Source organism: Lepisosteus platostomus, chromosome 11 (assembly GCF_059453375.1).
Source record: "Lepisosteus platostomus isolate fLepPlt1 chromosome 11, fLepPlt1.hap1, whole genome shotgun sequence".
Lineage (NCBI taxonomy): Eukaryota > Metazoa > Chordata > Actinopteri > Semionotiformes > Lepisosteidae > Lepisosteus > Lepisosteus platostomus.
Window position 1 is genome coordinate 28,541,199 of NC_142621.1, and position 15,026 is coordinate 28,556,224.

Consider the following 15,026-nt stretch of genomic DNA (forward strand, 5'->3'; position numbering starts at 1 on the left):
AGTTCAAGGGGAGGGCGAGGTCTGGAGTTTGCTTGGAGATAAAGCCCATGACCTTGGTTATAAAAATTGACTGCCTCGTTTAACACATCCCAGCTGCTGCAGCGGCAGGTTGGCAGCAGTATGAGAGGAATGTGCGGAGTCCGGGAGCAAGTTGCAGCACTCCCCGAGAGGAGGGGGGTTGAAGAAGCAGAGTGTGTGGAGTGTTTTTCTCCTGACAGAGCAGAGCGAGGAGGAGGCAGAGCTGCCCCCCCCCTCCCCTTCTTGATTGGTGAAGAGCACGTCTCAAGGTGTGTCTTCTGCCCACTGGGATCCTACAGCTACTGCGGCTGCTGGGAGGCTTTCCCTTGACAGCCAGTCAGTCTCCACGACACAAATTCAGAGGGTCCGATGGTCTAACGTGGGGAATTTACTGAACACTGTGCACTTATGAAGTTCTTTGTATTGTTTCTTGTTTCATACAGACTTTGCTGGAAAGGGAAAGAAAGAGGCAAACACGAAACTTCTTTCGCAACAAACAGGGTAAGTTTTCTTCATCCTATCATACTGTCTCTTTTTCAAATTTGCGAGTTTGCATGACCATTTCTAACCCAGAACCAACCTGCTGCCTAAATTGTGCTGTATACCTTAGTTTATAGGAGCAGCAGTAAAAAAGCTAATTCCAGCAGATTTCTAGTCAATATAAGATTATTCATGAAGGTTTCAGTGCTTTCCTATAGATAAACAATTTAACACACAAAGCAAAACTGTTTATGATAAACTTACAGTGTGGTTGATTACATTCCTGCTGCACTTGTCTTAAACAAGCTGTAAAGAATTGGGGTGTATTTATTTCACACAGCCTCTTTGCGAGCTTCATCTTAAGGCAACACCAGGATGCAGAGGGGAGGTTCAAGTATAATCTGCAAGCCATGGACCATAATTAGTAAATGTGACATGCAGTTCCAATCACGATATGAAAAAGAACTGCTCTATGAGGTCTTTAAACATACTCAATGAAAATACAGTAGAATATTTTCCTATGAACTACAGCAGAGGCATCTTCTCTTGGAGAAAGCTGAGGCTTACCCTTCTCTTTCACCTGCTCCTACAGTACCTGCAATTGCTACTTATGAGCCCCAGTGGCATCCACGATCTGAGAAGCCGAGCAGTGGTATCACTTGCAGTGATTGGCAATGTTGGCAGTGCCCACATCTGTGATCTCGAAACAGGACCAACGCCTCAATTATGTTGTGCTATGCACCCTCCGTGTGGTGCATAAGAGTTTGCAGGAGCCACTACTTTTCCAGGGATTCCCGTGCTTTTGGATTACAAATAGCAGGGTTGCAAGTTTCTTTCTGCAACCATAAACACAAGAATTCCTGCGTGTGCGGTGAAGTAATTAACGTTTTGGGCACAGTTTTTTGGTATGAGGCAGGGACCTGAGCACTTACTCTATTAACGAGTCACAGGGCTGCACTTCACCATGTGCCTTTAATGTGGTTTTTTTCATCACTCACACATGGAGAGGGCTGCAAGCCTGGTGGCATGCTTCAAAGCAAGACAGGATGTATTTCACAAAAGCCAAGGAGACTTCATTTTCATTCTCTGTGGTCTTTGATCCTTAGTATAGATGTACTCTTTTCTAGAGAAAACCTGAAAATGAAGATATTTTGCACTATGTGACATTTTAAGCTTTGTGGGATTCTTATCAGAGTAGCTAATCAAACTACTGTGTGGTTTTCTAGTTGTTCAGAGTGTCATGGCGCAACTGAACAAGATAAGGAATTTTAAAAGATGACAATTGATTTCAAAAAGTCATGCTTGATTATTACTTGTTTGACAAAGAAAGCATCCTCATTAGAATCCTGCACTCAAATCTTATGGAAATCTGAATTCAGTTGTTTGGTCAAACCCTTATTAAGGAGGATAAGTGGTATCTAGATTTCTGTTGGGGTAACTCCCCTGGCTGAGGTTAACAACAACCTATCAGTTGGAACCTCTTCCCTCTTTAATGAGGAATGAGACAGGGAACTGCTTCAGGGGTAAAGATGGGATGTAGGAAGGGTTGAGAAAAATGAGTGAGTAGAGAAAAAGCATGATGCTTATAAACAGGTAGAAGTGGGTGAGATTAGGGTTTGACCTTCTCCTGAGTGAAGTGTTCATCTGCAATTGCATCAAAGGGACTGGAAATCCAAAAGGCAAACATGCTATCAGAGATGTTCGACAATGGGATGAAAATTTGTCAAATTTTGAATTAGAAAAAAAAGGCACAGTGCTTTGACAGCTGTTCAATGCATGCAGCTGTTGCTGCTTTGTTATGTGAATTCAGGATGTTGTAATGAATACAAGAAGAAAACAGTAAAAAAGTAATTTAATAAGCGATACAAGTTTTATTGACACAATACCCTCAAAGACATTCAAAATTGTCTTAACAAACATTGATTTTACATTTCAATTCTAGAATAACTTTTCAGAATTATAAAGTATAAACTATCACTATCCAGGATAACAATAACTAGTCAAAAACTCATTAGAATCCTGCACTCAAATCTTTTGGAATGTTGTAGAAGATTGAATGAAGTAGAAGATTGTTTTAAGAAACATATTAGCCTAAATGCATGAAGTGGTTGAAACTGTCTTGAAAACATTAACGCTAGAATTCCATTAAACATCCTATTTTCCATTAACCAATCAATAGGACACTTTAAGTATAAATTACAGCCATAGGTAACTCTGGAAGAAACCATTTTAATGCATCTTGCCCTGATTTAGATGGGACATTTGGCTTCTCTGTTTCTTTAGGATGTACAAACAGAAACACATTTTTCAACTCATGAGTTTTAATAACACAGTGAGCCTCTACTTATTCTGCTTAAGCTATATTCAACAGGCTCAGTGCCAAGCGGAATTCGAGTTAATTCAGTAATAGTGATTTTGAGAGGAAATTTGCAATATATCTTTCTTTGATTCCCTTCCTTGGAGAAAATCATGAAATTTCTGTAATTACAGAATGAAAACTTCTTCTCTAGTTTCCAAAGCTACTCAGTTTCATTATTTAGTGCCATTTCTGGCTCACATATGGCATAATGTCTGAATCACAAATGTCATAATGTAATAGACTTTTTTTAATCTGCATGCTTACTATTAAAAGGTGTTTTCTGTTTAACAGTGCTTAAATCACTAGAATATTAAAAACCTTCTATAACTTATATACATAGCAGCAATGTAAGGCCTGGTGAAAACCAGGCAATAAAAACACAAAAAGGAAAATTATGCCCCTCTCACCAAGTGAACAACTCCTTCATGCCATCGTTGAGAGATACAGCACTTGTATACAACAGACTAACTGAAGGGGGAAATCAAGTGTGGAGTATCTAGTCACTACAGAGCTCTATATTGTATTGATTGATGGCAACTAGAATCACTACATTGATCAAGTCCTGAGATGTTGTTTTGTGCCTTTTCTGTTGGCCCATCCTGATGTAACACCATTCCAGCATTACATACTATATATGTATTGTCTTTCTTGCAAGAGGAAAATGTAATAGTTGTGAAGTTGATATCCTACCCACTAGACCTTGTTCTCAAAACGGGACATCTGTGAGATTAGCAGGTTAGGGATGATATGTGGCAGCAAGGGCTCAGAGAAAAGCGATCAAGCTTGTTGATTTGTTATTTAACACCCATCATAATGAAATCATAATCATTCTGAAAAAGTCTCTGAGCAGGACGGATGCTATCAACTAGCGAGATTCATAGGAGATACAGTATATACAAGTAGTGGACAAAAAGAAACAACTGGGTAAACGAGGACACTAAGAGTCTGTAAAGCAAGGGCTTTCACATAGGTGTGGCTTCTGCACGAAGCAAATAACATACAAGTATTCTTATGGTCTTGTATAATAAATAATGCTGGACAGGCCTATGATTATGACTAGCATGCCAGCAAGAAGAGACCACAATGACATTAAAAGAGGTGTGATCGCTGAAGCACATTTGGCAAACGTTTTAGTGACCACGACAGCCTAACTTGTTGTTTCACAAAAAACAATATCTATTTTGTTGTCATCAAAGAGCTCTAAGGTAAAGACCTCATAAGCAAAGGGAAACAATGAGTAGAAACAACCACTGCAGGATTGTAATATCCACTCATCACACCTGGCAGTGCACGTTTGTGAGTCCAATGGTACAAAGAGCACAGGCAATGAGATACCAAACAGTGTCAAAACCTGATGTTGTAAGGTGACTCAGTCTTCACCATGGTTTTAACAAAGTACAAGAGTGGGTATGGCAAGAGTCTAAAGATATATACAGCCCTGAGTGCTTGGTTCGAACAGTGAATGGCTTTGGTGGTTCCGTAATGTTGTGGGTTCATTTGCCAGGCATGATTTGAGTGGTCTCATTGCCTTTAAAAGCGAGGTCAATGCTAGTCTGTACTTGAGCGATCATCTTCACCCCATGTTGCAGCATTTCATTCCTGGCTAGAGGTGTGTTTTCCAGCATGACTGCCCCTATCTACAGAGCACACGTTGTAACCCAGTGGTGTGATGAGCATGTTTTCTCTATACCAAGGCCTTGTGAATCACCTGATCTGATCTCAATCAAACGTATATGTGATATTCTGAGTGTTTTTCACCTCCAACAACCAGGTGGTTGATTGACGTCTCCTGGAAAAATGGTGCCTTATCCCTCCTGCAGAATTCTGGATGCTGGTAGACTCTATGCCACAACACACAATGGCTGCATAGGTTGGGCCAATGCACTGTTAAGTGACTTTACATTGGTGTTTCCATTTTTTGTCTGCTATCTGCATATATTTTTAACAAATGAATACATTTGTAATGAGGAAATCCAGCAATTAAAAAACCACCAAACCTTTGTTCTGACAGCATGAACAATACAACTTTCACCGCAAAGTTTCTAGCAAAATAGTGAGCACATAAAAAGTGTGAGAGTGTGAGTGACATTCCATTTCAGTGGAAAATGAAATCAATTCATTTTTGTCACATTCATTTTATTTTCACTGTACAATGACAAAAAAATATACTCAATAAACGTATGAGAAAGTCATTCATTTGTTTTCAAGTACCGTACCAGGTCTTCATACCCAGTCAGTAAGCAATGACAATACCAGGAAACCTTTTGAAGAGCTTGTTCGTAAAAGTTATAATATTTGGAAAGGAGAAAAGATTGAGCAGGAGATGGAAAAAAGTCTCCTTCATCTTTTGAAATAGAAAACAAAACAGGTACCACCTATGGTGATTCGAGTTGTGTCTTGCTTGTCTTTTAGGAAAATATCCTGGTGATATAGTTTACAGGTCTTTCATTCAAAGTGAGTTCTGCAACGCTACTCATCGGCACAAAACAAAGAACCTACAGCTTAGCTTCTGTGCCCTTTCTGTCTTGATAACCAATGGAATTCGTTTGCAGCAGAACATTTTTCTGATTTTAATTTTATAAGATACAGGGATAATGATTCAGCAAATGTCAACCCTTGAAACCATTTTTTCAGACTGAGTAAGAGCATGATGTTTTGATATAATCATCAACTCCTATTGTTTTAGCCCTTCTTTTAAATATTTCAATTATGTTTCTGCATTTAGAAAGCAATGAAAGTTCCCACTGTAGCAATATAGGCAGAACCTATATTGGATGTTTTGTTACCCAACTTACTGCTGTTGAGAGCAGACAGTGTTGTTTGTGTGTTTCAGTTTACCTGTTATACCTTAGTTGTACCTAAGACTCAGTTCTAGTTAAGAAAGTTAATTTTACAAAGTAAGTTAGTTATTATTGTAGGAACTACCAAGCTTGAAACACCCTATGCATTATACATAGCAAAGCAGAAGGTTGTATTACAATACATTGTACTGTATTCTTTGGAGGGACTTGTTTCAGTTGAGTTAATGTGGAAGAGTAGTGGTGTGTGTGGAATGCTTTCCAGTAGTTTATGTGTAGAACAGAGGTAATGGAATTATTCTGGTCAGTGAAAGTGATTGAAATCCAGTGATTCCCCAGTCCAGTTGCACACTTCCTGCAAAAAGAGAAATGTGCTTTTGACTGGGGCTCCTTATATATTGACCAGTGAGCATACATTTCATTAATGATAACAGTTTGTCATGTTCAATATCTTTTAAAATGATCATCAGAGTTCAGCAAAGCTGTTCAATCTTTCTCCCCTCTTTGAGACAATCTGTTTCAAGCATATAGGTTTTCTTGACCTCTGTGAAAACAATTAAATCCATAATAGAGCACAGGTGTAACTGTCCTTGCCAAGACTGCAAGGAATTTGGGAATACATCTTCATCTTCAACTCAAATCGAGAGTCTGTTTGAGGGAGGCGGGGGGCATCTGAAAACCAGTATTTAAAAGTCTACAGCCAGATTCATGTTTATCAGATCCATTTTCTATCGAATTTTTTTTCTGAGATTCATCTTAGACCTGACGCAGGGGAAAAATAATAATTGTCCATTAGTCTATCTGTTTTTCTAAACCCCAGGCTGTGCCAGCCTTGAGTGAGAGACATGAGTGACAAATAGGCTTTAGTCTATATATACATATCTGTGCTGTCAAGGCGTGACACAGCTACCCATAACTCAATCTTCTTTGGATTCTCCAACGTGGAAATAACACTGGTTCTCAAGGTCAACCTCTAATTTGAAGGCATTTGCTGTATTTAACATTGAATAGATTTGGTGCATGCTTTTATTTAACAGAAAGTAAAAAAAAGGAACTGCTGTTCTGGATCTTATGGCAGAGATATATTATTGGATCAAGATTATTTTAAAATTTTACAGTGGGTTTTCAGTGATGAAGCACTAGAATGAGTAATTGCCTGAAAGGAGAACTACAAGCACAATGTTTTTTGTATGGTTTTCTATATAATCAATTATGTGCTCGTAAATGGACAGGTACTTTAAAATTCCGTCATAATACCTGTCCAAGATATCATTACAGTATTAGCTCTTTGACCACACTACACAGTATTTTATTTATATAGGTGTTTCCTGGAGAGTTGTTTATTTTTTTTACATTAGAAGATGGTTGCCAAAGGCTTTCTCTAAAAGATGAAGAGCTGTTCTAATCTTAAGGAAAACTGTGGTCAGCAAAATTTGCATGTGTCCTTCAGAGGCTGCAGAACCTTCTGTCAATTGGAAAAGTGATGTGGTTCTCCTTCACTACTCAAAACTCACAGGTACCTGCCAAGTCACAGTAAGTGCTGTGATGCACAAGCTCAGGCCACTCTCACTCTGACAAATTGGTACACCACAGATTGTTCTGTGAATTCTGATTCAGACCAGCAGAATGTGGACTGTAGGATTCAGCCAGCTCTCATTGTGACTGGTTGAGCCATCTGAGAAGAAAGTGTATAAAAAATACAGCTCTTCAGAGCTTTTTGTTTCAATATTCTTCACGTACATATACTGTACCTATGTAATGGCCTTACATAGAAGGTCGAGGCCTATGAAATGTCATTTTGCCTTTGCGGTTTCTGGAGAAATTCCTTTATTGCTCTTGCTTTGGAGCAAGAGGCACTGGCACAGGGAAGGACTGTTTACTTTAAACTGCCCATTAAAATTCCACGATTATCAATAGAACATTCCGAAAAAAAAGATGAGTCAAGTAGCAGAGCAAGTGTTCTTGAGTCCTGTAGAACGATGTTAGATTACAAAAGTACGTACAAATGGAATGATTCATCTTGACTCAGCATGGTATTCAAAGGCGCAATCCCACCTCCTCAACGACTGACTCACACCAAACCAACTGCCTAAGACGACCACCTGAGCTCTCGAAATTCTCAGCACAGGTTTGGTTTGATTATTTGCACGTGTTAGTGTATTTATCAGTATTTCATGAGCGTGTGAAACGTTGTGCTAATCACACTATTTCAACCTAACAAAGAGGCTTACACCTGCACAACATCAAGAAAATTAATGTTGGCAATGAAAGAAATGTTGAATCAATATAACAGTACACGTCAGAAGTAATAAGTGCATGTACCAGGCAGAAATTATTTAATCACATGGAAAATATCTTCAGATACAAAAGGTAAACAGTTTTAGGTTGTTCTGTAAATTATTTGAGCCATTAGCAATGGTAAATTGAAATGGGATACTCCTGGAAATGGAATCACCTCTTGAAATGTTAAATATTGTATGATAAAAGTACTACATCTTAAAATGTATTTACAAAAAAGTACAATAAATATGCACATAAGAAGGGGTTTTCTTAAAGTTTTTTAAATGAACTTTAACCAGTGGAGCATTGATCTAATATGCAGAGGAAATCAACCGATCAAAGAATAAAGATCGCAATGATGAGTGCAACAGTGAATGACAGTGCTAAAACTCCTTGCAGAGTGGTTTAAGATGAGATAAGATTCCCAGGAAGAGTTTTAGAGGCCATTCAATAAACAGGACCCATAGAATCTAAGATTATCGTAACAAGTTGTATACCTGGAGGGATAAGTACCACAAGACTTGCGGTAAAGTAATCCAAGTTTAGAATTTACTTTTGCTTTTAAATTATTAATGGGGTTTGAAAGCTGATGCATATTTATATTTGCAAACCATTAACACAAACTTTGACTAAACACTCTGTGCAGCTGAAGTTGAATGACAGTAGTTATTTCTACATCTTTATTTTCAGTTTATCAAAAGCCATAGAACATAGCTTCTTGAATTTTGTATAAACAAAAATGCAAATTAAGTATTTCTGATGATAAGTTATTTCAAGAGTAGGGCCCTGAATAGTCACTGTAGGACTCCTTTAGTAAATGGAATAAGTTGTGAAATATATAACTTAGGATTTGACACTCAGTATGTGGCTTTGTAAACAATTTTAATACACAAAGATTCACACTTTAAATTGCTAAGATGTGTTATTTTTGTAAAAGGATGTTAGAATGTTAATGGAATATGCAACAAAAAACAAACTACAGTACATCTCAGATAGAAAATAACAACTCACAATGAGCCTATCTGCTTGTTAACATTTTTCTAAAATTTCTTGGAAGACAAGGTATTTAAATATATATTTATATATACCAGTTATGATCTAAATTTTCACTCCCTTTGAAAGGGAGGGAGAAGGTTTTCAGCTGTTTTAAAAGATTAAATACCTAGGTCAAAGGAGAAGATACTACATGAGCTGTGTACATCTGTGTACCATCAAGTGATTAATGCACTTTAAAACTTTCAGAAATCATTATGCTGCTTCAGTCAGTTCCTGCAGCTGTTCAGAGAAGTACCAGTAAGATGCCCATAGCCCTTGTCCTTAAAAATCTAAAAAGGATCTTAATGAAGTTGACTGGCCCAATTAGGCAAAATGTTGCCTTTGGCTGAAAATCTTTGGCTGAAGGGAAATTGTTTCATTGTAGAAGGAGAACATCAGTTCTTCCTTTTTGAATTGACATGGTTTATCTGACTCCAACATACAGAGGGCAGGGTCAGATTTACTCCAGTGACCTACAGTGGCTAACCTTATAATCTGATGAAAAAATAATTCGCACTTCTTCCCGTATCTTTGTCATTTTGTACCAGAAATGAAAAAAACAATCCAAAACAAATTTGCAACATTCATTGTCCCTTGGTTCGGTAAAGGAGCAGCTGCTTGCCTCCAGCCCAAACTTTGTTTTTTGCGCTGTCTGCCTGGAGATATATTCACAGTATTTGGACTGAGACCTTTCTGTGGCCTGTGACTTTTAATGGTCACCTTAGGGTACAAGAATGAGAACTGCCTGGTGGTATTGCAAGTACTCTCCTCTGAAAGTAACTAATAGTGGTGTTAATGTCTTCCTTCCATGGGAAATTCAGCTACCACTGATCTCGAGGCAACCAGGGAAGATTCTTTGGTTGCTAGATCTGCTGCACTCGAGCATTAACACAATACAAGATCTCTAAACCTTTTGCTTGTGGGTTCCCAGGTTCACTGATCTAACGTTAAGTTTCGCTGCCCCTGGGTAAACTAAGATCTCCTGGTCTTTCTCCTTGGTGTTCCACTGCCATAGCTTCCTTACCCTCCTCTGTAGTTAGGTGTTCTACTGGTCCCATACAGATACCACTCAGCCACCTGCTGAGTAACCGGGCCTTAGCTTCTTAGAAACCATTCCTGAAATGTTCTCTTTCATCTGGCTCGTGCTCTCCAAGGGCTTACGCACTTCAGCATCCCTACCCCTTCGCTTGCAGACACAGAGTGTCAGGGTGCTGACAGCCGCCTCTAGCTAACAATAGAATTATGACTGAGTTGACCGAAGAGCTACCTGTCTCAAACTCCTTCTGGAATTTGAAACCCTGAGATCTTTAACCACCCCTTGCAGGGTACGGAAAGAAGCCTCAGTCTCAAACTTAATCATGGTAGCTTTGTTATTTACAATCTAACCCTTTCAGTTTCTAGAGACAACTCGGCACCTAACCAAAAATGCTAAGATTGATTCCCCTAGATATCTGTCTCTCCCTTTCCTTGGGCTGCCAACCTTGATGTTTACCCAACCAGACTTCTGGAGAGAGCTAACTATTGCTCCCCCTCCTCTTCAGAGACAACCAGCTTCTCTAATCCATCCTCCTTCATCCTGGATTCACCAATCCAGTAAAAAACAATAATCACAGTCATGGACCTGTCAAGTTCTTGTCATGAGCAACCCAGAAAATCAGTTACAAAGAGGCCCAGGGTAACACCTAAGGATCTGCAGGCCTGTCTCATTCCAGATAATGTAACTGTTCATGCTACAGACATCAGGAAAAGGCTCAATGGTTTTCTCTGAAGGACTGCCAGGAAGAAAACATTGCTCTCTAAAAACAACAAAACACTGCCTTCCAACAGAAGTACCTCATTCCAAACCGGATGCAGAAATACGTGATGGTAGAAGTATTATGATTTGGGGTTGACTTGCTGCCACGGGACCGGAAAAGCCACACGGCTTGTCAGCATTGATGGAATTACAAATTTGGGGTTGTTTCTGCAATTTCTGGAGGAGAGTGTCAGGCCATCCGTTCATCGGCTGAAAGAAATCTACAACAGAATGACTGAAGAAGAAATTTTCAAGTTGGCCAAGTCAAAGTCCTGACCTAAAGCTTGTCAAAATGTTAGGGGAGGACCTGAAGTGAGTTTTTTGTGCAAAGAAACACTCAAGTGTCACAGGCTTAAAGCAGTTCTTTACAGAAAAATGGGCCAAAATTCCTAAAAGCTACTGCAAGAGATTGGTGTTTATGGAGGCGTCATCAGTTACTGAATCTAAGGCATCACATACTTATTCACATGTGGATAATTCTTTGAGGTCATTTTTCTAATGAAATTGTCCAAATATGTCTTATGTCTATATATTACATTTAATTCAGTTATATTTGCCTTTTATTTAGACCTTTATGTAGATCTAATTACATTTTAGGTCTAAAATACTCAAAAATACAAATCTATAACTAGCATTAGATTTAGTCACATGTAAGTGAAAATGCAGATAAGTAGCAAACATTAGGGAGACAAATGAAGAAATACTGTGTTAATAACTTTTATTTAAATTATGCTGTTTATTGGTACTAAACTTCATCAGCAAAGTGTACTTTGGCTTTCTAAACAAGGGAGATTACCCATCTCCATTTGTTTCTGTTTCCTTGTAAAAAAAAGAGGCAGGAAAAAGTCAGAGGGATTAGTGTCTAGTGGGATTCTTTCTCTGGTTTTCGTCAACGCTCTTGTTCATTATAGCTAATCTAAGAGAACAGGCTGCAGTTATGAAAGGCTGTCAGTCAGAGTGAAGGAAAACACAAATCAGTAGGTTATTTATTCTGGGCAAACCTTCAAAGCAGCTGTCACTACTGCAACAGCAGTTAATTACAGAAGTACAGACACCTTGGAGTTAGAATGCACAGAGTCCTGGCTTGACTGGAAAGAAGGATGAGCAGGATGCTGGGAGATCTGGGGCCTGATCAGAAAGGACTCACAGTGTTGCTGGGAATGGGTCCTTCCCATCTTTTTACATCCCCAGTCTTTCCATTAGAAGCTATAAATAAATAAAGGATGTGAAATTACAAAGTACATGGGTGGCATTTAGAGATTCCTGATATGCAATACAAATTGAATAAATGTGAAACTCATGATGCAATGTGATAATTATTCCTTTCTAATTACCTAAAATATAATTCCATTTGTCACAGACTGGATAGGGAGATCTGTTAATTATTCACACTGAATGATAAAACCATGCACAGTTTTCTTTTCTGCTCATATGCTGGTGTGTGAACTGGTGGCTGAAAAGCCTTTAGCTGCCAAAAGTTTTGTTTAACAGCTGTTTTTCTGTTTCGTGTCTCTTGACATGATTCCTGTTCTTGTATTCGCCTATTTTGATTGTGTGGTCATGGTGTTGTTTTTGTCTGATAAACTGAATGTGCTGTCAGCCACAGTTTAAATTTCAAATAGGACTGATATATGCACATAATCATATTCCTGGGTGTTTGCGTCTTTCTCCGTTTATAGTCATTTATTGGTACTTCAAAATCTTTCCTTACTGTGACTGATTCTTTTCCATGCTGTGGTTTATAAAGTGCCCTTCTGCAGCAGTGGGAGCAGTCTTGACCCTTGACAAACACAGCAATGCTGTGAGAAAACACCAGGCACAAAATAGAGTAAGCACCAACACATCCCAATCTGTTAGCTTTCACCTCCTGTAGAAGGTTAAGATTTATTCCACTGGTGCAGATGTTTTGGAATTGCAACACGTTGCGGCCATTATTTTTTTCAAACCCTTACTTTTGTGTGTACATAATCAATGCATGAAAACATGCAGTCAGAGACCATAGCATTGACACACTCTGTTTGAGACAATAGTATTCACTAATTATTCAACTACATCTATCTGTCGTATTTTACCAAGAAATTAAATTAATCCCATCCTGGTGAGTGGCATGGATTTTACAAATATCTAAACTATCTTTTTTATTATATATTATTGAAATGTGTTAACCACTTATTCCTCTTAGAAAGCATAATCAAATTTGATGATTAATTATCTAACTTGAAATAAAGGTTACTGTACCTATGTTGGTAATTCCTTAGAATTCCTTATTAAACTAAGTGGGAGTAGCATGGAATCTATGAGTAACCATGTCTTTATCTGCAGCACATGTCCTAATGCTTGTTAGGTGAATAGCTGCCAATGTTGTTTTGGCTAAGAATTGTTAAGAGTCATTCAGATAAATTCCTTTGACTTATATTTGAATCGTAAAGAAGTATGAGCAGGTTCTAGTCACAATAAATGCAATGGAAAGGATATTCTGTGACCATTTCAATCAGAAAAGGTAGAGACTGTTTTATCAAATGTTGTTTATAGTGGAGCAGCATGGGGAACTACTGTCTTTTATGTCTCGAACAGTAAAACACATACACTGGAGCTGCAAAACAGATATTTTATCATGCCAGTACTGCTGACAGGTGGTCCTTGTGTAATGGATTTTCACCTAGGAGCTGCATGATCTGCTTGCGTTTTTGAAGGTGAACTGTGTACCATATGTTTAGCACTTTGCTTTTTAGCTTCATATTGCAGCAGAGGAAAACTGGTATCATCTGGACAAGTAAAAATGGTGTTCCTCATTCGAAATAGGTTAATGTGAAACTCAAGAACATGGTATTTCTCTCCATGCACTCTATCTAGCAGTGTTAATGATTTGATCATTAAAGGACTAACACCAAGACTAAGAATTCCTTATGCTTATATGGCGCTTTCCTGTACACTCCACTAGATGATACAATGGCAGCCATAGTGCACCAGTATGCTCACCACACACCAGCTATCAGTGGGGAGGAGAACAGAGTCATGATGCCAATTCATAGATAGGGATTATTGGGAGGCCATGATTGTTAAAGGAAATTTGGCCAGGATGCCAGGGTAACACCCCTACACTTTTCGAGAAATGCCCTGGGATTTTTAATGACCACAGAGAGTCAGGACCTTGGTTTAACGTCAGAAGGACGGCGCCTTTTTACAGTATAGTGTTTCCCACACTGTACTGGGGCATTAGGACCCACACAAGACCGCAGGGTGAGCACTCTTTACTAACTTAATAGCACCTTTTCCAGCAGCAACCTTAGTTTTTCCCAGGAGGTCTCCCATCCAGGTACTGGCCAGGCTCACACCTGCTGAGCTTCAGTGCGCTGACAGTTGTGAGTTGCAGGGTTATCCAGCTTCATTATTAAAGGGTTGTACACAGCTTCACTGTAAGGACAACTGCATTCACATGTGAATGAGTTTGAGCCTCCACAACATTCTGTACACAGGCTGCATTCTGCCTGAACCGATTCGATGCTACTAGTGCATTAATCTGCCATGACGGACAAGAACCAAAAAGTACGAGTGAGAGTACTATCATCTAAAGTCCAGTGTTTCCCAAGGTTGTTCAGATTTACCAGGATGCTACTGGTCTGAGAAAACTATTTCTAGGCTGACTGTAAATACACGCAGAACATAAAAAAACCAGCTCAGGCCAGAGTCATCAGTCATCAGGATGATCACATCTCTGTGTGATATGTGCACTCCCCTTCTCCCAGGGCCTGGGCTCCTGCACTGCCGTGCACTGCTGGGGATTCACAGTAGCACAACTGCAGCACCCGGCATGTCGGTGGACATGTGACACTTGCTTGCCCATTTCTAGAAAAGGAGTAATCACGGAGTACTGCAGTAAACACATGGCTTGTTCCCAGCTCGTTTTAACCTGTGAGTCAGCCTGCCTGCTTTAGGACGTCAGTGCTGTAGCCTCAAATTAAGCCACACGATAAGCCGTTCTCCGAACAATCACTGCCTGGTTGCTTTAATCAATTCATTTAGTCTTCTTGCTACCAATATGAACTGTATTAATAAACAGTTCATTAAATGCTGACAAATAAACAATACTGTAATTATTCTGAAATATTTTCAGCTTTTTCAATATCCATAGTAAAACATGATTGAATGTTGTTCATTATATGTTCTTGCGTTTCAACCAACTAGTACATCAGATTAATTATTCCAATTTGCTATTTAGTGAAATTAATTTTATCCAGCATTACAATGCCCATCTGTGAAA

The 15,026-nt window shown here is 38.9% G+C and overlaps 1 protein-coding gene across 1 annotated transcript in view; it reads left to right on the forward strand.

The window, feature by feature from the left end:
- The first annotated feature begins 338 nt into the window (after positions 1-338).
- Positions 339-15,026, forward strand: part of bcar3 (BCAR3 adaptor protein, NSP family member) — a 114,035-nt gene continuing 99,347 nt past the window's right edge. Inside the window, exon 1 of the mRNA XM_088599013.1 lies at positions 339-519. The gene's annotated coding sequence lies outside the window, so the exon portion shown is untranslated. The remainder of the gene's footprint in view (positions 520-15,026) is intronic.